The sequence below is a fragment of the Epinephelus lanceolatus genome, chromosome 2 (assembly GCF_041903045.1).
Source record: "Epinephelus lanceolatus isolate andai-2023 chromosome 2, ASM4190304v1, whole genome shotgun sequence".
Taxonomy (NCBI): domain Eukaryota; kingdom Metazoa; phylum Chordata; class Actinopteri; order Perciformes; family Serranidae; genus Epinephelus; species Epinephelus lanceolatus.
The window spans coordinates 25403299-25424853 of NC_135735.1; the positions used below are offsets into that span (position 1 = coordinate 25403299).

The window sequence follows — 21555 nt, forward strand, 5'->3', positions numbered from 1 at the left end:
CGTGTTAGAATAAGCCAAGCAGCACCTTTGTTATTCAAACACAATGATGTCATGGCAGTGAGGTAACTGTATTTCACTCTGAAGAGAGACAATGTAATGTGGCTGTTGGGTTGAAAAACACACCGTGGCCAAAGGGAGAAGCAAACACCCCTATGTGTGTCTCAATTCACTGTTAGACAACTGCGGCCACAGCGTGCATGTACTGTGTGTATATGTATGTTTCTTATGATCCTGTTGCATCCAAAAGAGAAAAGCTAAAAAGTAGTTGCTGTCTAATTATGAAGGTTATAAATCAGGATTATGTTAAATTTAAAATATATATATTTTAATGATGAGGATTAAGTTTGAGGTTAGGGTCTAGAGAATGAAAATATTTTAGTTTAATGACCCCCTTTCTTCCCACCTGCAGTGTATTTGTACATGTGCAGAGGTTTGTTGGGGACTTGATTCTCATAAATCTGCACTCTGGGATTCCCCTGGAACGTAAGCAGGTTATTTAGTAAAGCGAAGCGGAGTGACTGGAGTCAGTGAGTGCTCGCAGTTTGGCCTGTGTTTCCCTGTCTGCCAGCAGCACGAACAACAGCTCCAACCACAGAGGCCCCACTGTGTGCCAAGTGCGGTGGCTGCTTTGAATTAGCCACTGCAAGCTGCAACATGCCTAAAAGTTAGGTTGTGGCTTAAGGGGACTGTGTATTCCAGGCTCGAACATCCTACCTACTGCTTCCTGAACCTTATCCCCACCCTTGTCCTTTCTTCTCCTGTACTCGTCCTAATCTCTGCCACCCCTCCACCACATCCTGTCCCTCTGTCTCAAACCCCATAATGTGCTAAGTTGCTTCCTCTGCTGCCTTGCTGTAGAAATGACCCATCACTACCGGTGAGTAAAAACAGGCTGCATATTTGTCTCTGGGAGGGAAGAGAGAAACAAAACGGACCTCTGTGTCGTAGGGGAGACCAGCGAGGTAAAGATGGATCGCTGTAGGTGTCCTTGGAGAGGATGACTTAACATAGGCCGATGAAACAAAGTAGCCGGGGAGGGGTCATACAGACACTTAAAGACAATACAGCTACTGGTGCTCCACACCCACCACTCTCACTTACTTTAACATTAAATAAAGCAATAATTATTGAATTCCGTTTGAATGAGTAAGATGCTAGAAAGTAAACAATGGGAACATAATTGCGGAGGGAAGGCAATCAATGCAGGCAGTCATTTGGGCCATGTTGATTGTGTAGGCTGCTGTATGTGCTCAGTGTGTGTGTGTGTGTGTGTGTGTGTGTGTGTGTGTGTGTGTGTGTGTGTAAGCGTGTGCACATTTGTGTAGCCCTTGCAAATCTAAGGTGAGCTGAGGGGAGTATGTGCTGTGACAAGGAGCTGAGTAATACACTCTCCCATACACACGCTCAAAACAAGAGTTGGGTAATCCCTCCTTCAATAATGACCCTGGGCTCTAAACAATAGCTCTCAATCAGCTGATCAATGTGTCCACATAATTCATGTGCGAGTCACTGTCTTTGAAAGGGGAAGAGGAGGAGGATAAGCAAGCGGGCGGTAGAGAGATCAATGCCTTGTGTGGTGATAACGAGCCTGGGCCTATGCCCACAGGAGCCCCACACTGGTGTCCAGGGTCTCTCTCATTAAGAACATTTGGATAAGCATGGCTATACATACATAATGTGCACTTGTAATCGTAGTCAGATAAACACATTTCCCCCCTTCTTAATGAGCTCGGTCCTGCTTTTGTGACACACAGCGATGACTCCAAAACAGGCAGGAAATGATGTCAATCCACAAATAAGAAAAAAAAAGAGTAAAGCAAATTAACAGCAAGCTGTTGGCCTCCTCTTTCAGTAGCTAATTAACAGCTTAACCTCCTGGTGCTTTTATGAAAGCCATGCTGGGAGGAGCTTGCCAAAATTGCAGTACAATAAGTCTGCCTGCAGGAGGCGAGAGCAGGGTGGAGCCATGGGGGTACCCAAACAACTGTTACAGACACTTGATGACATGTGTACTGGCAAGGTACCATCTGGAAGCTGAATGGGGCAAATCAGGACCTGCCCTGGCCCTTCTCTCCATTACCCAGAGTACTGTGTCAACATCACAACCCTCCATTTTGGACAGCAGTGACAATAATTACTTGTACAGAGCTGGGGAAAAACATTTTTTTATTTTCATTTTAGCAAAACAGGAGGCGCACAGCAGGCTGAGAGGTTCAGATTTGAGACTGAATAACAGTTAATTGCATCAGTGTTTTACTAACACTTATCATAATAACTCACGACATTAGGGAGGGAAAGAACAGGTTTTGTTTGGTAACAAGTCATTTGGCTGTGATAGAGCTGAGTAGAAAATAGACGATACAAACAGGAAACTCTTTAACACTGTAAAGGCTACAATGACCCTTTACCACAGCACCAACCTACGTCTCTATACTCCACCCCAGTATCTGAGGATTCTTCACAAGCAGACAAGGATGACTGCATCCTGAGGAAACTAGTATTACTCTTAAAACCACTCCCTGTCTTCTGGCTAAGAAATTGGGCCACAAGGCAAGATTTAAATCTGAGTAACAGCCAGCTTGACGAGTCTCCTCGCCTGTTCAGGTATACAGTTTTTTCAGATGCTTCCTGTGAGGTTTGTGTTTGCGATACACATCACAGCAATACCTTGACAGTGGTGGGCAGAGCACTGAAAATCACTACTTAAGTAAAAGTCTAATTACTCCTATAAATATGACTCAAATAAAAGTAAACAAGCACCTGGTTAATAAATTACTCAAAGTACAAGTTACTTTACATGTGGGTTGGTGTAAAATAATTTAAAAAAAGCACTTGTTTTGATGAGCAGGTTGGCTAATCATATCACTGAACATATAAGAATAGCCTATACAACTGAGATATGAATAATATCCCACTGTCTCTCTGTCTTTTCCACTCTTCTCCTCTCTTTCTTATATCACAACATCAAAAATAATGTTGCATATGAGAAGTTAATGTAACTAACGTTAGCTAGCTAACTTTATTTTCACCGCAGCCTGGCAGACAAGTGTCTTTTTTGATGGGGGCCAGTGACACTTCGTTTTGCAGCTACGTTAAATTAAAATAATCTTTTGATGTGTACAACATAGTATTAGGTCTCATATGCATGTGGAATATGATGCAGATTTGCTGTGTGGTCATGAGTGACTGAAATAAGGGGACAAAACAAAATTTTGGATTAGGCCCCGAAAAAGCTAGAACCGGCCCTGCTAACTGGTGTGTCAGCTGCACAAGATGCACCTGCCACGTGGAGAGGAGCAGCACGTTGCCAAGGACAAAATGTGATGGAGAGATCTCAGTGCAGCCTTCAGTCCCACAGGGGATGAAGAGGAGTCAGTAAGTTGGTGAGTTGTTAATGTTAGTAACACAATGTGTCTCGGAGCTTTGACTCCTCACACTGAACATAACAGAAACGTATGCTCAATCACTGTAAGTGCAAACGTCTGCTGCTGACTCCTTCACTTAAGGTTATCGTTATAATCAAACAGTCTAGCGTTAGCTGACTGGTAATGTTAACATTAATACTAACAAGCTAACCTCTCTGCCGTGGGTTGAATTCCCATGTTGCAGCTGCAGCTATGAGGTCAGTGGCTAACGGTTCTGCAGCTAGTTTAATTTTCGTCTCAGTTCATTGTAACATCAGTAGGGTGTTTTTCTTGACTGCTATGCTACTGTGGTTTCAAAAACATCTTAAAAATACATTTTTGAAAAATCCACGATGCTTTAACTTGGGCTAGGCAGGCTTCCTGGTTTGCAGTAGAGGTGCTGCCCGGGTAAACACGCTAATTTTAGCTCCTGTACCAGCGAGATGCAATGACACGCCACCACAAAATACTGTCCTTTTCAGCCCAAAGAGTGCTCATACATTGCTCCAAATTAGTCTGCATTGAGTTTGAAAGAGAAACTAAGTAAAAGATATATAAAGAAAAAAGAAGTAACCACTGTAAATTTATATCAGGCCTCCATGCTGCTTTCTACCGTTTACTAAACTGTCTGGCTGGTCTGCGATGTTGAATGTGACACACCAAAACTCCCGCCACACACACAGAAGGGCATGCTCATCTGCTGCAGAGTTTAAAAAACTCGGTTCAGGTGCTAATTTTGGTGGAAAAGGGGTATAGCTGTAACAAAGGTATAAATGGCAAACGTAGTGAAGTAAAGAGAAGATTACTGGCTCAAAAATGTACATGAGTAAAGAGTAGAAGTATAGCTTAAAAAAGGAACATACTTGCTCCTTAAAATTTTTTTACTGTTTTGCTCATGTGCATTACATGCGATGTGTTACTACCCACCCATGCCTGTTAAGCTATCAATCAAACAGAATCATCTTGTACATCTATAACTTCCATCAGATTTAGAGGAAAATCTCAGGAATGTATGAAAGGCACCACACTGGATGTCTGAACAGAGCTATATAGGGCTTTTAATGGAAGTGTGTGTGCATACCAGATAAGAACAAGATGACTGACTACCTAGATCTGGTCTCAGCTGTACTGTAGGTCACTGGTGTGTTAGTAGGCTAAAGGCAGAGGCAGCCCTGCACCCACACAGCTGACAAGAGTCTCCAACACCTCACTGCCTCTCATTTGTCACTTGCCAGCCTGACAATGGCAGCATGGCCTTGTGGAGCTGCCGCAAACGTAGGCAGCAAAAACCTTGTTAGATGGAGGCAAAGGATGAAAGAAGAGTTTGGAGAGGGTGGAGGTGAAAGAGCCCTATAAGAGTGCGGGAGACGGTGAGTCGAGGGACAGGAGGGTGCTGGATTAAGATACAGGCAAACACCACTTGTAATGATTAATGCAGTCAGTGAGAATTAAATTCAGAGCAGGAACATTACCCAAACACAATTAGTCCTCGAGAACAAACATCACACTCTGCCGTGAATGCAGATTCATTGCCATATTATTGTGAGGGAGTAGCCATAAGAAGTCAAAAGGACTCCGGAGGTAAAACTTTACATGTCTGACGTGGCCTTCTGGAGAGTCAGTGTTACTAATACGTGTCCCCTTCCCACCTGGCGTGCTACTGTAACCCCCCAAAAAGCCCTTAAAAGTGCCCACAGCAGTAGGGGTGACCCAAAGCCATGGTTACTGAACTGCAGGACTGCCCACGCTCTTGCTTCTAAGCCTATTGTCATTAGCTGATCTCCTGTTCCACCTTTTCGCTGATGTAACGGCAGAGAGGAGACACAGAATACAGTCTCCTCTGGCTTGTATTATCTAGCTTTCACCCCTGGCGTTCTCAGTTTGGTAGTGTAAATATTTCATTACCACATAATTGGTTGCTGCTTCAGGCTACGCAATAAGGCTGTCATAGCTGTAACACTGTATGTTTTCTGAATATCCTGTACCCTTTTTTTTAATGTAAAATTCATAGAAATGTGTTTTGGGGAGAGGGGGTTTGAGATCTCATAAGGGGAAATGTTTAGTTGTTCATGCACTGCCCTCGCACAAGCTTTCTAGAGACACCAGCTAATTAAGAACAGTGATGATGTGCTCAGCCAGTGTCAATATTTAACCCAGTCTTACACTGCTATCTTTATTAGAAGCATTGCGCCGACAAAAGGAGCAACATGGCCTTTGAGAGGTCCTCTTCTTAAAATGAAAATTAATGAGTGGGGTTGAGTGGAGGTGAATATACAGAGTGGATCTATATGTGGGCTTATTTGCATGGAACATGAAGTGCCTTGTTGGAGTGAACCTGCTGTGGAGGGTTCTTCAAGCAATTCATACACCAAACACCCACCAGTTTCACCTGTCAACTCTTCGGTAACCCTGACATTGCACTTTTGGTGTTACAAACTAGAGATAAAAAGTTAACATTTTGAGTATAATGAAAAATACTACTGCTTCCATAATGCGGACTACTTGGAGTGTCAAGGTCTTTGCACCATAAAAAAACCCACTACACACATCCCTCCTGTTCATTCTTCAAAAAGAAGTCTTCAAGCTATTACTATTTTGAAATCTGCAGGTATTAAAATGTAGAAAGACAGAGCTGATGGCTCACCTTATATGAACCTTTTCTGTTTTGTTTTTTCTTCATAACACCCATTGTAGCCTTTGACCTATGCCCACAGGGAGATTGTGCACTTTTGAAGTATGCTCCCTGTACGGTGTCCCCTCCCTCCCTCCCACAAGCATAACCAACTCCATCACTAATACACATGTGCCTCGCTAACACAGATTTTTTTTTACAGGGTCATTCTGTTGGGCTCGCTCATTAGCCAAAGAAAAAGACATAACTCCACGTTCCATAAAAAAAAAAAAGGAAACAAAAGTGCTCATTGATCAGGGTGATCAATTGAGGATCAATAACCTAAACCCTCATCATTCCCAGTGCAGCATAATTGCAGCTGAGATATAGTTGTCATCACTAAAAATCAAACACAGACCAGACTAATTGGAAGAGGCCTATTGCTTTGCTCATGCTGGCAAAAAGCTTTACAAAGCCCCAGAAAGACTTGTGATGGCCGGTCATTGGAGCTTCCTAAAATAACTGCTCATGCCATTAGCAAGTGTCATCGTGGAGGTCATTGTGCTGGCTGCCCATTTGGGGACATTTAATACAGGGCATAGCAAGCTACCACACAAGAGTGCTTTATATCCCTTCTCATGTAACTTGTGCACGCAAGTTATAAGATCACATTAAGCCCCACTTTTATTGGACAACTTGTGATTTTAATCTAATGTTTTGGGGGAATGTCCTTATTAGACAATTTGTTGCTGACCTCTGTGTTAAGCAGTGGTCAGAAAAAAAGATGTCATTTTCCACTCCAGTAGTTCAGCACAGTAAAGAGGCTTAGAGAGCTGGTAAAGCAAAGAGGCGTGCCTGATATAATAGATATTTCACAGGCTGGCATCGCAGCCAAGCTGCCCTTACTGGCTACACCATATACACTGCTCAATCGTGCAAAAAATCTCAAACTATACTTCAAAGCCTACCACTTTTCCCCTTCCTGTTTATTGATTAGATAGAGCTCTTGTTCAGTAATTGTGCAGTAAATCAAGCATGGTGAGCACTAATCTCAAACCCGGGAGGAAAGTGTTAAAGGTAAAACCTGCTGAAAAGTGCATAATTACGGTGCTGTTTTCAGCCAGGAGAGGATATACTCCTCCCTCTCACATTTCTCACTCACTGCCTGCCTGCGCAACCAGAGGCAGCAGGGAGAGGGGTTGGCAGAAGAGCAACGGGAAGTGTATACAGTTTCTAACCACCTCTCACTCCCTCCCTTACTCTTTCAATCCTTCTCCCTCTCAATGCATTCCCAACCAAAGCGCCGGGGGCGCCATGCTTGTAAAGAAACCACAGCCTTTTGAGTGCCTCTTGTATTTACAAACGGAGGCATGTTGGAATCAAAGGCATTACCACATGACATAGCACATTAAACAGCTGGCAGATTGAGAATTTATAGACTGAATAGATAGTGAGTGGGGTAAACAGGAATTGTGCCATTGTTGGATCAGTTTAGCTAGCTATACTTGGTATGAGAGCCAAACTTACCTAAACCAGGGTACAGTTAGGAGCGAAATGCAGCAGCTCCCTCCTTTCCCTTGCTTTGCCTTTCCTCCTAACACACAGCTCAGGCTATACTCCAGGTGGAGACAGCTATCACTTTCCCATCAACTTCCCGTTCCTCTTGTCTCTCCGCCCCCCTTTTCTCTCCGCTCTCTCACTCCCAGCTGCACAACTTGGTTTCTGTGCCATGTTTGAAGAAATACAAAGCTGTATCTTTTCCCCCATCTTCTGAAGCACTAAAATCTGCAGTTAAGAGATTTTTTTTCCTCTCTCCTCATCCCTCCTTCTCTTATCCTCCTCCCCCAACGCTTTCCCCATGTTGCTATTCTGCCTAATCTCACCTCAGTTTTTATTTCACCCTCATCAGCAGGGACCTAAAAATAAATGATAAATGGAATATGATATTTTAAAGTCTTATCTCTTATCTGTTCTTACAGGGGAATAATAGGGTAGTTAATCCTGCAGATCCTACTCAAATTGATTAATCAGCACATGCGGACAATCAAATAAATGATTAATATTCCCCAGTCCTGTGGTCGGACAGTTACCCCTGAAACCATCAGTAATAATTCAGTAACCCTTCCCAGACCACAGGCTGCAGCTAGTCAGCCTCACTCAGCATCAGCCCTCTGATGTTCAGCAGGACTTTGAACTCCCCGCACAGAAACTCAGACACACCAGGGGTAAGACAATCTGCAGTCTACTCTCTCTCAAACTCTCCTACAATGCCTGCCTACCTGATCAAACTCACATGCAAAATATACAATGGATTTTAGGTAGAACAGCAACATATAAGACAAGGGGTGCTTTGAGACAGCAGCATACCCTCATCTAAATGAGGGAAGCTGTAGAAACAGACGTGTATTCTCCTCCCCAATGACTGTATAGATGTGCTATATGTACAGTAAAATCTTTCTGAAATTACCAAGAGAAAATGTGCTAGGTAAAGTACCTGAAAAAAATAATGCCACCATGTTCCCACAGCTAGAGAACCAGATGTCTCTGGGTACTCACGCGCAGACAGACTGACAGAGAGACAGGCTGTTTAGCAGCAGCTCTCCCAGGCCTCACCACACTGAGCACACCCTGTCCTGCTGGTGGACAAAGGGGGGGAATCTCCATTGAAATAGACCCTCTCTTCTCTCCCATTACCCATGCTGTTCTCCCTCCCACGGAGGTCACACAACAGCTATCGTCAAGGCGCTTCTCTGCATCTGCCAGCTATAACTGTTCTTAATCAGGGAGAGGACCAGTGGCAGAGGAGAGCACCTCTTGCTCCCCCGCATCCGACCCAGGCTGGGACTGAATGGCAGGGGTGATGGGCTGGGGTTGGATGGAAGATGTGTGCGTGTGTATGACTGGTGGGGGGGTAAACACTGCCTCTAGGTGTGGAATGTCTGCTCTGCTCCTAACAGCCCTAGAGTGCTATAGCTGTGAATGTCTGTGTCTGTCTCTGTCAGTGTTTGGACACATGAGGCCAGTACTCTGCTCCGACAAACACATACATAGATACAGTGTACACACACTGTTTCAGCCCACCCTGATCCCTCCTCTCTGCCTTACAGGAGGCTTGGCCTTTGTGTTGCGTCTGACCAGCTGGTTGCCTGAATCAGCATGTGCAGCTGTCAACTACTGTGACGAACATGACTCTTTACCACTACCAGGACGCGGTGACTCTTCACTGCATTGCTATGTTTTAATATGGCTGTCTGGCATTACTGCAGCCATTTAAAACCCAACCCTAAGAAGCCACTGACCTCGAGGGAGTTTACACAGGCTGAGAGCAGGTTGAGTTTTCGCTATAACACATATTGATGGCCTTTAACTAGTGTTTGAGAGCCTTGGAAGGTTGTGCTGTAAGAACTTGACTCACAACTGGGGGAAGACTGAGCTCTAAAGTGCGAGTGGCCATTCAGTACTCTTGCCAATATGCCTCCTGATATATAGCTTTGTCTTTAATAGGCACGGGCATGGTGTGTAGGGCAGTGTCGTGAAAAAGCCCCAGTTTTATATAAGCGTTACAGTTCACTTTGATCTCTTCTCTTGCTCCACTGTTTATAAATCAGCCACACAAATATTTATGAGCGGAACGAGGAAAATTGCTGGTCTGGTTTGTATCTCTGCCCTCCTTCCCTCCCTCCCTACTACGTTCCCTCCCTCTCCTCATGGCTGATGTGTGGATGAGGCCACCGCAGATGCAGAGCGAGCACATAGGCCCCAGGCCACATCCATCATATCTGTTCTGTCTCTGGTTATTGTGTGGCCCCAGAGAAGGCTGACCTAACCAAAGCAAGTAACAGAAAAGACAGCACAATTAGTATGAATGTAAGTATTACTGGTCACTGGTTTAACTTGTATGAAATGATGTATAATAGCCGAGCTATGAGTGTGCTGCATGTACACAATCAACAAAACCATCAATACCAGCCTGTGTGTGGTGTGCATAGACACACGTATGCATTCGTGACCCTGACTAATGCATCACTAGTTCATCAGTAACAACGCTCGATTAATTAATATGGCCATGTTCAATACATATTGGCTCTGCCTCCCTTTTAGCTCACCTATCTGTTTCTACCCACAGCACACACAATGGGACAGGCCCGGAGCTTCTGGATCCATACACTTTAATTGCTCCCCCCTGCCCTGACCTCTGATCCAGATCACTCTGATATACAGCATCTCTATTAAATTGGGAAGTAGGTAAATATTCTTCTAATGACCCTCAGTTCTAGCGACACCATTGAAAATGGAGGAGAAAAAAAAAATCAATCTTGTTTTTTTTTTCCTTTTTGCCCTTCACTGACTCTATTAGTTCCCTTTTTATCTGAGGGTTGACTCCAAAAATGTGGAGAGAGACCGAGCAGAATGGAGTGTCTACTCTCATTTTGACAGGGCAATGGACTTTACGGAGATGCATTTCGGTAATGAGGAGATTACAAACCTATGCTCAGAAGGAAATATCTTTTTAACGGCATCTCGACTGTCCTTCAAGTAACACATTGGGTTTACTGAGCCAACATATATATAAAAAAAAAAGAAGTCAGACAACCTTTATCTAAACCGAACAGAATGTTGATCCTGCAATCTAGACTCCAGATAATTTAAAAGATAACGCAGTTCAAGCGGGAAAGAGACAAACTCGACCAAATGTTACCCATCACGTAGCGCGGGTGCACACACAGATAGTGGTCTATGCAAGGCTGTGTGCACGTGTATGCGTCTGTGCATGTGTGTAAACAGTACAGTAAAAGCTGATGAACTGTATGCGTGTGTCTGTGGGCAGGGGCGGGCGGGGGTAGAGAGGGGGTGGTAGTGGTGGACTGGCTTGTCGATCGATGCAGTGATTGGCAGTTAATGGCTTTTCCTGTTCTGCCTTGGTAACCCTGGCCTGATGGCTGTTGCTTCTGATCAGAGATGGCAGATGGTGTTTGATTTTCGTATATAAACCCCTGACTTTGTGGAGATGGCTTCATCATTTTTAATGATTTAAAAGTTAAGTTGAATACTGGGAATACTCCAGTGCTGGATCTCCCATCTAAAAAGCCCTAACCTCCATTCCAGATGTAAGGACTGATCTCTCTTAACTACATGCGCCACTCAGGGTTAGTATTCCGCTATAAGACACCCAATCTGTCAATGATAAGTTATTAGAATGAAATTCACAACACATATGTTTTTCCTCTACTTTATGCTCGCCTAGTTTTCAGGCTGCTCCGTCACAAACTTGCTCCAGATCTAATACGACCACTCAAAGAATAAAAAAATCCCTTAAAATCACAGATAATCCCAAACACCTAAAGACCAATCACCAAATTGTTCTGTCCTTATCACCCCACCAGTCAGTACTGAAAGCACAGACTAGAAACTGAGCTTAGGAAAAAGGAGGAAAAGTTGTACATGTAGGAAAATTGAATGATAAACTCCATTTGATGTGTAAGGGAAGATGGTGGGAAATCGGAGTACAAACAGCAGGTCCTGAAATCTCATGTTCTGAGGGGTTTGCCTTTATTTGGCGCCTCACTCAACCAGTTTCAACTGCTTAAGGCTTAAGTCTATGGTTTAAGTCTATTTAATATCCCATAAATCCAGACATTTTGACATTTCATCTCCCTGGAATCTCAAAAGGAGCTGATTGCAAAGAAAAACCTCGGAGATGAAACTATCTGTATTAGAAGGCCGTGCTGTCCCTGTTTATATAAAAAAAAAAAAGTGTGATACGGCGGTTTGGATCGCCAAAGCTGTTGTTGTCTCTTCATGTCTGTAAGCCGTCTGTGAAATGATACTTGCTGAGAAACAGGAAGGTGTGGCCAAACATTGGTGAGAACAAAAGCATTTTTGTGTGTGTATGTGATGATGATGATGATGATGATAATGTTGTGTGTGTGTGTGTGTGTGTGTGTGTGTGTGTGTGTGTGTGTGTGTGTGTGACAGATATGTGTGTGTGCGTGCGAGTGAGAAAGAAAGAGAGAGAGATTTAGGTCACACTGGGACTCATAACTGCAAAATTAATACGCCCTCACTCCTGAAACATCAACAAATAATAAAATACTTTGCTTTACAGAACTTATTAAGATGCTCTTTCTCTCCCTCACGCCTCTCAGCATGCAAATTAATACATTGATCATTTGAATAATAATTTGCATTCCAGATCTCACAATTTCATGTTCAAACTTTAACAGCTCCCAGAGTTCTCATTTAAACAGTAGCTGCACAGACAGCCCTTATGGTTCAAATTATTTCAACATGACTATTCCAACCTAACAAGCATAAATTAAGGAAATTCCTATCTAGTGACAGAGAAAGGCCATCTGAAGGAAGGATCCAAGTTTGAATTATTCAGCAGTCCTTAATTTTAGGGCTAGTGTTGATTGAATGTGGTGACATTATTAAAAAAAAAGAGTTTGTGGTGCTGGCAAGGAAGGCAGTGAGGGATGATAGTATATGATCTGGGAGTGAGCCTGGGAGTTCAGTGGCTGTGGAGACTTCCTCTGCTGTCTGCTCCTCTGAAGAGATCTCAGAGGAAAGAGGCCTCTGTAAATCAACATGAGATTGAAAAGGACTTTATGAAACACAAATGTGTGGAGCTGCTTACACTAAACAAAAGCCTGCACTTCAGTCCCTCACTTTCGCCAGCTCTGGCTAGTAAAAGAAAAGCGTCAGATGGCGTGACCCTGAGGTTCGCCACATAAACGAAGCAGGGTGAGGTGAAGGTGAGCAAGGAACGGAGATGATATGTCGGGGTGGGGCTTTAAGGCATGGTAGTTAAACTCTTTTTCTCCCCCCCCAGTGCCACTCTGTCTATTCTGGGCATCAGTTTGTCATGCAGGAATGTGAAGGCCATAAAGTATCGGTGCCCTTGAGAAACTGAAGAGCATTCTCGTCCCCAACTCTTAAAGCTGTCTCTCCCTCTTTCACTCACTATCACTTTCCCCAACTCGCTCCCCCTCTCGCTTAGTTTAAAGTAGAACACAGGTGTAGAAGACGGCACCCGTGGGAAAGATAACATTTGGGAACATTCCTGGGGTTAAAAAAGACGTGCGTTTTTTCTGATATTCCTCATCTGGGGAACTATGTAATTGCCTTAGTTCCATGACTATGCCTTTGTCCCCTTTGTGCCTCCACCCTGCGCTCCCCATCGCTACCTCTTACATCACTACCTAGTAATTTCCATATTATGATTTAAACAAGAGATTCTATTCTCTGCTACCCTTTTTTTCATTTTCATCTTTCCGTTTTATCCATCTTTTGTATTGAAGAATAACAGGCATGATGAGAAAACAAGGTGCAAAATGATCTGTTCCAGGGCCCCCAATAAAAACCGCATGACACCCTGGGCTGCACCGTTTAATTACAAAAGGATGAAATCTTTTCTTCTACATCTGGAGAAAACATTGTCTGCATAACACTGATAGATTTACAACTCCCAGTTCTAACCCTGGACTGCAGCACACAGCAATTAGGCAAAACATGGATGGACAACCAGCGCCATGAAGTTTAGAAAGAGAGATGGCTCGGAAAGGCCTCTGACGCCCCACTGTTTCAAATAAAAACTCTACCCAGAAAATTGTCCTCAGGAAACCAGTGGAAGGTTAATCTTTAATCAAGCCTTGAGAGTGGTCAGAGAGGTGAGGCGAACTTTTTGTTGCACAGACTACTTCACAGAGTTCATGTCACATTTTGCGCTACATAACCCATCCAAAATAGAATGCTTTGAGAGGAACATGCATGCAGGCATCAGCACCTCTCTGACCCATCACAAACAACAATGAAATCCAGGCGAGAAATTGCTGAAGTTCTGCAATCCAACAGTAATCGATGCACCACAAAATGGAAAGACCTTAGGGGCAGATTTGTTAAAACAAAGAAAAACCTAGGTAAAACAAAGGCAGTACATGCTCTGCGCACTTAGGAGCTATTTAAATGGCTGCAGTACTGTAAATCAAGCATGGGTTTGAATTCGGCTGCCTTCCAGCAAACTACATAGCCAACAGGTTGTGCTCAGAAACTAAATGTCCTCACTTATAAATACATGTATATAAAATGACTTAATACTGCATATAATTTTTTTGTTTAGCTACTCAAACATCATTTAGGACTTACAAGTGGAACATTACAAGGCAAGGGGAATGAAACAACAGCCAGGGGCACACATCTATCATTCTGTAAAATTTATCTGTCCCATGACTCTACTCTGTAGGCCAAACCCAAACAGAATAGAGGTCCCTGTGTGCTCATCCTGGTACCTAAGACCTCCTCCCCTCTCCTCATCTGTCTCTTCACCCCACCTTGCTTTCATGTACAGCTTCACTGAACACAGACCGCAGAGCTGAGTAGTTTTGTGGCCCTGACCACTCGGAGGCCATTAATCTGGTGGCTTAGCCACTGATGTATTGATGGCACAGAGCCGGTAAGCCTGCCTGCCTCACTCTCTCCATCCCTTCAGCTTAGGAGCTACATAGATCCACAGGAACCTCCATCTGGCCTCATCAAAGCAGTGTTTACCTGCCAATTGCCACTGTTAGTCTTTCAGGTGCAATGGCTATAGGTCACCAGATGTATTGACCAGCTGGGCAAAAAAGACCTGTGAAACGCTTGATTCGAGTCATGATAGCCACACAGTGTGTTTGCATGAATTCAAAACACATCAGCGGCTAAGTCTAGTTTCTTTTAGAGTTCGAACCACATGCAGCAGTTTTCAGCTTACAACTAATGGCCCTGATACACCAAGCATGATCAATGTTGGGTCATCGGTGAGCATATATCACCCTAGTTTTTGTGGTGTGTTTTGCACTGTTGGCACCAGTCGTCCCTTGACACCTGTTCTTTGGCCGATTTAGCATATTGAATCTGCATCAGAGCCAGCAGAGCCCGTCAGTGAGGGAAATCATTCTGATTGGCAGTTCAGCTCAGTGCACAAGGGGACAAACAGAAGTGAGGAAAACAAACAGCTAAGGTCAAGAAGGCGTAAGATAGAAACAAACTTGTTAGATTAGGTAAGATTGTTTTTTTTAGCCATTTAGCAGAAACGATTCATAATTGTTTGTGTTACTGTTTGCTGACGCACAGTAAATATCCTTTGTTGTTTCAACATCAGGTTGTGTTGTTGACGTGTTAACGAGCTAACTAGCATCTTGAATTCGTCCTGTCAGTCTTCCAGTTTCCCTTTTTGAATAACAAATACAGACTACAGTCACCTGCTGCTATGGCGTGTTATTCCCTCTCATGCAAGTCCGGACTGTTTTGGCCCAGACGCATGCGACACGAAGGGTTTCAACAGTTGGCCTTTGTTGCCAGTTTGGTTTGTCTGGTTCTCAACACTACAAGAATCGGAACTTACATTGAGGTGTTCTGTTGACCAGGAAAATCTCCAAATCAGCATTAATGCTACTGTGTTAATATATGAGCCTGTAGGCAACCACACATAATTCTAGACATTAACTAGGTCATTAAACAACACATGTTGCTTGGTTATTGGGAAATGCAAGGAAAGGCCAATCACTTCGATCTGGGTATTCATAGTAATATGAGTCATCTGTGTGCATGTAAATGTGATGACAGTCCGCCTACATGACAATTCATTTTACTGCAGTTTGACTAGCAAATACATAATGAGTTCATAGGAAATTGCGGAGGCCACTAATTATATGGAATCCTAAGCCTGAAGGTGTTTTCAAAGACAAGGCAAAGTGAATACTATCTCTGTGGCATCTTTACAGCAAGGTGGTCAAATCACAGGATCGTAACTGATATGTCTGTAATATTATCTTTCTCCAAAATGTAATTGTCCTCTCAATAATTCCACCATCCCCAATAATCACTTTAAAGGGAACAACTTTATTTTACCATTTGTCATAACCACAAAAATTAAAGACAAATTTAAGCCTGGAACACTTTGTACGTCTTCTTTTTTTTTTATCTTTGGGAGCAAGAGCTGTTGATTTAATAAGAGAATCAGTGCGCTGACAAAATGTTAACAGTACTTTGCTCTCAAGTGAGGAGGAAGGAACTTCTGAAAGGCTGATGAGTAAGTAGAAAGAGTGGGACGGGGGTGCAGATGCTGGATTATAACTCAGGAGAACTTTTTCCAGCATGGTTGGATTAAAGATATTTAACTTTAAGCAGATCCCCATTCTGGACCACCCACTGCTTCATTATCCATACTGGTCTGTTTCGTGGCTCCCTTCACCCCCTGTTTGTTAGGTTTATTAATTTTGTGGAGACAGTGAAGAAAAGGTAGGAACAGGGAGGAGAGAAACAATATAACATAGATAGAAGCAGAGTGGACTGGGAGGTATAGAGTCAAGGATGGCTGACAGTTGACAGAAACGGTTTTACTATCTGTAAAAAGCGGGGGATGTAGGGCGGGAGGTATAAACTGTATATGTGCAGCGTATATCAATGCTTATTGTGGCAAATGTACAAAAAGTGGAATTTATGTCTCCTTTGCAATGAACCCCAGCCTCAAAAACCGATATGCCCTTGCCTCCTATTTCTTTTCCTTCCCCAATAGCCAATCTACCCTCTCTGCTGATGGAGATAACAGGATCAGCAGCTTCCTTGCACTTCAGCAGGAGCATGCCCTGCTGCTCACATCCAGAAACAAAAAAAAAATCTAATCAAAACAAATAACCATTAACACAATCACCAAGGAGCTCCAACTCCCAGCTGACAATGTAACACATCATCTCTATCCCTTCTCGAATCCTCCTATGGCTCAGCGCGAGGGAACACAGAGAATGCATCTCTATTGCCACCACAGACCCAGGAAGGAGGACCTGGTCTGGTAATGCACTGGGCCCTTTTAACTCTGGCAATTGTGGCGAACAGACATTGTAAAATAGAAAAAAAAGAAAGCTGGGAAAAGACCAGCCTCCCCTGTGTAAGCAGCTTTCTGCCCCTTGTCTTTTGCTTTTTTTCACTGTCACTTTGTCAGTCTCAGCAACACCCACAGTAGGGCAGTTGCACATACAAGCAACAGCAGCAGCAGCAGCAGCAGCAGAAGCAGCTGTGCCACAAGTCAAAAGCCCGACCCTCTCCCTGGCCTTCTCAAGAGGTGGGAGCTAGAAAAGTTGTGAAATTCTTGCACATTGCCAAACACTAAGCCCTACCAGCCCCCCTTACTTGCCTGACAGCACCTCTCTCCAATCCAATTTTTTTTGTAGTGTGCCACTCCATCCTTGTTCCACTCACCAGTCAGAGTAACTGAGATCTGTTTGAGATAGGACACTAAAGCTCAACATCCTGCAGGCAACCCCCAAAGGGGGTAACTGGGGTTCAGGATCACGACTTGTATTGACTAAGAAGGTGTTACAGGGGCTTGTACAGAATTTTAATACTTCCTTAGTGTGATGCCTTTTATCACATGTAAATCACTTGTACAAAATCATATTATAAGAACTTCTCTATGAGCAATTAAAATGATACATTTCATGAGCCCTATGTTGTCATCTGCTGGCACTTTAGATTACAAGATTGCGTGTGTGTGTGTGTGTGTGTGTGTGTGTGTGTGTGTGTGTGTGTGTATTCACACGCTTGTGCATGTGAAAGGAGAGAATGGGCTGTCTCCCAGGATGTGCAGCAAGCGCTTTATTAGAGCGGTAGTACCAGTAAATCAGAGCTCAGCTCTTCCTGGAACTGCTGCAACCTTTCCCACTGAGCACTATTACTGAACAATCATAGGCTAGCCATGATAATTAGCAGAGTATCTATCCTTCCAACCCTCCTGTCGCCCCCACCCCTCCATCCCCTCTCTCCTGTCTGTCTCTCCATCCTCCTCCTACCCCTCCTCTTCTTAGAAATGTCTAGTGGGTGAGTGGGTAAGGCCAGGCGCCCGCTAGACATCATTTCGCCAGAGGACATCTCACAATACCTGCTGTAATTTTTATCTTGATGCTGGCCAGCGTGACAATTTGGGCTCATTTGTCTGCTCACAATATGAGACAACCACAAAATATTTAGAATTTTTGGGACATCACGGAAAAGTTAGGAGCGCAGGAGAGGAATACGACATGATGGTGCCGACCCTGTCACAGTAGTGAGGGGTAACAAGACTCCATAATAACCCTGTATGTGTGAATATCTGACAATTCATCTAGGATGCCAAAATCAGCGATCCTGTCATCTAGTGGGGACGTGGCCTATGTCTAAGTCAGCAGGACTGACCTCCTGTACAGCTCTTTTTGATTGATATTTTTTCTAGAGCTGGAATACAAACATCAGCTATTTGTGGTTGTAACCTAACGACAGACTATTGTATAGTCCAAGAGAACTGGAGTCAATCCTGGTAGTTATGATCATTAATGGGAAGAGGTCAACACAATTTGCATTCCTGAGTCTGAGAAGCCAGTGCTTCAGGATCATCAGTGAACCACCTTAATGCCTTTTCATGTAACCGCTAATCCCTTCATTTACATTACTACCTCTTTGCCTCTATTATGTTTCATTGTGATTATTTGCTCTCTGCAGTGTAGACTTTTTCTTTCCTCAGCGTTCACTGATTCTTTTGGACTGCACTGAAGGGTAAAATAAGAGCAGAGACTCCATCCAAGTTACAGATGTATTGTGTTCGCTAATGGGCCAGCCGCTGGGCTCCACTTAACACTATGTTAGTGCAGTTAAAATGCAGAACATACAATCAAAAGCTCTGTTCACATAGGTGAGGAGCAGACAGTGGATGTGACTGTGCGTGCGAGGCGGAGGGAGAGATAGGTGAGAAGTTTGTATAGTTATGTGTGTGCTCAATAGAGCGGGACCAGGAGAGAGGGAGGGGTGTCAGGACTTTCTTGGTTAAAGATTCCCCATCTGATAGTGACGGCACTTTCTCCCTTTCTTTCCATGGCCAAGCGGCATCTGGAGTGGATTTTGTGCTAGCAGACACCGAGGAACATGATTACATTCGGCTAACTGCGCTCTAAACTGATTATGCATGTGCCAAGCTAATGGACTACATTTGCAAGAGGAAAAATAACATCCAATCAATCTCAATTACCGCCGATTGCACCGGCCCCCGAGACAAGGAAGGTAGCCAGCTAACTCCCCATGCTCCTCCCCTTTCCCCCAACCCTTGACTGGAAGCTGAGGCCTGTGGCTGGGCCTGGTTAGGCCCCACCCTTTCTGTCTGGCCAGAGCAGCCAGGGCCTGGGAGCTGGATTAGTTCCACTCATCTCACCTCCACACTAACACATAGCCAAGCCCTGAGGCCTACTGCTGGTGGTATAAGGGCTATCATATTCACACAGTATGTACGTGGCTAACTGTAAAATGAGAATGTAAGCTGGGTTTGTTCAAGATGAACAGAGAGTCTCAGGGGAGTGCTAGGTAGTCTCAAAACACAGAGTACACAAACTAACATTTGGGTTATCTGGATACTGCAACACAATCCATCTGTTTGTGTTTAGGAATGACCATCCTAGGAGCAGATGGGTGACCATCATGCTATCATCAGAGCCACGAAAAAACCCTAAGGTCCATGGGAAAAAAGAGAAGGTGAAAGTTAGCCTCGGAGCACAGGGGTGTGTTGGCAGGACACGCTGCACTCAGAATGGGTATGTCTCAACTGAGAATACAGTACACAGGGGAAGACGGCATCACCCCCCACTGTGTGGTGGTCCATGTGGTCAGGATGACTTGCAGGATCTTTCTGTGGTCTTTTGGAACATTCCAATAGTTGGGGTGGTGGGGGTGATATTTTTAGAAAGCCCTAATATGGGCCGCATACCACAGACTCTCAAATTATCCCATCCAGCTTAGCCCTCAGTTTAAACCTTCCTTTTTAATTCCAGTAATTACAGGCTCCAATTTATATGGAGCTGTGCACACAAAGGGCCTGTTTAATGCAAACCAGTTTGATTTGGGTGAAGTGTCCCAAGCATCTCCCACATCACACGGCCTGTTTATGCTGACTTGATGATTTATTTTCTCCCCAAAAAGGTTAAAAATGGTGCCATTTGCATCGGATTTCTTTGGGGAAGAATAAATGAATGGTGATTTTCCTTTTTTCGTCTTTGCATAGTACACCAAGTTGGGTTTACAGGCTTGTGGGCCACTGTGGGTTTCTGCCTGTCAGTATCTCTACCAGGACAGTAAATCGAATGCAGCACGAAGACTGTGACATTGTCAAGTGGGGAGCCTGCGCTGCCAAAGAGGCCTTACAACCATGTATTTGTTGTCCGCTAATCACATTTGTAAGTCATAAAATATTGTAATAATTCTTGTCAACTCCAAAACATCTCTGTTTTTAAGTAATGTCTGGGATGAGGAGAGATTATGAGGGCTGCAGTGTTCTCGGGTTGAGGGAGCAGGTAATTTCTGGACAAATGCACACACTCTTACTCGGAAGATCAATTGGTTTTAAGAAATATGGAGCCATCTTAAGAGGCTTAAGTCATAAAAAATGATCATGCCTGGATGTGTTGTACATATTTAATCCCCCCACAGCCTGAGCTGCAGTATGATGACATATGTCTCTTCTCTCTTAAAAACGTGTGCAGAAAAAGAGACAGAGGAGAGAAAAAATATGTTTCTTTTTTGCCTTTCGGGCTCATAGCAAAGTGGAAAGCACAAAGATAATGTAATATAAATTGCACTCTATCCTGCGAGACAAAGCAAGTCTCTCTGTCCAAAAGGTGTGAGGACGAGAGTGAGGATTATGGCAGTGCCTGTCTATTTTGGTCTAATGTGAAACTGTCATTGGAATGTGGGCCAGTAAGTCCAGCAGCTAAGGCCAGGAGAGAATGACCATGGGCTGGAAAAAAACACAAGGATAACTGGTCACGCTTTTCTGCTGTCTCACAACTGACTCGACACATTCGCAGATTAAGTTGCATATTTGCATTTGTATGCATCTATAAATACCCTGTGCATCTGAAAAAATGTTCCTGTGGTCCTCTCATTTATCCTGATGCAAACCACAAATTCTCACCTCAACACCTCCTGTGTCCCCTGGTCTCTCTAACAGCTGTAGCAGGAGCATCACACCGTCCCCTTTAACTAAACACTGAAAATTGATTTCTCTCTTTTACTGTGATTTCAGCACAAAGGACTTGTGGACAGGAAACATGTCGATCATGCCAGTGGTTCTGAGGAACCACTCAAGACGCTGGATGATTTTCAAAAAGACAGCCTTTTTGAGGCGGTGTAAGTGGATGGGCCACTTCACCTTAGTTTTTAATGTGATTAAAAACACCATGCTTGAAGCAGCACATTTTTCACATGCCTTATAGTGCCTCTTTTCCAAAAGAAGTCATGGTATACTAAGATACCAATACAAAAGTGTCAAGCAACAGAGCTGTTTAAATAGTTCTTCCTGTTTACTTTTTAAGAGTCAAACACTTGACAATGGAGTGGACTTATTACAAATAAAAGCAGCATCTACAAGGAGACGGTGCACATTACAGTGTTATATGTTAGATTATGTCTGTGTGTACGTAGTGTAGGCTTACAGGGAGCGCATGTTGTCACTGTTTGTATGTGTTTCGTTGTGTGTGTGTTGTACGT

General features: G+C 43.8%; 1 protein-coding gene across 5 annotated transcripts in view; it reads right to left on the reverse strand.

Moving 5' to 3' along the window:
* Positions 1-21555, reverse strand: part of zfhx3b (zinc finger homeobox 3b) — a 219310-nt gene that overhangs the window by 66823 nt on the left and 130932 nt on the right. The gene's annotated exons all lie outside the window — the stretch shown is intronic.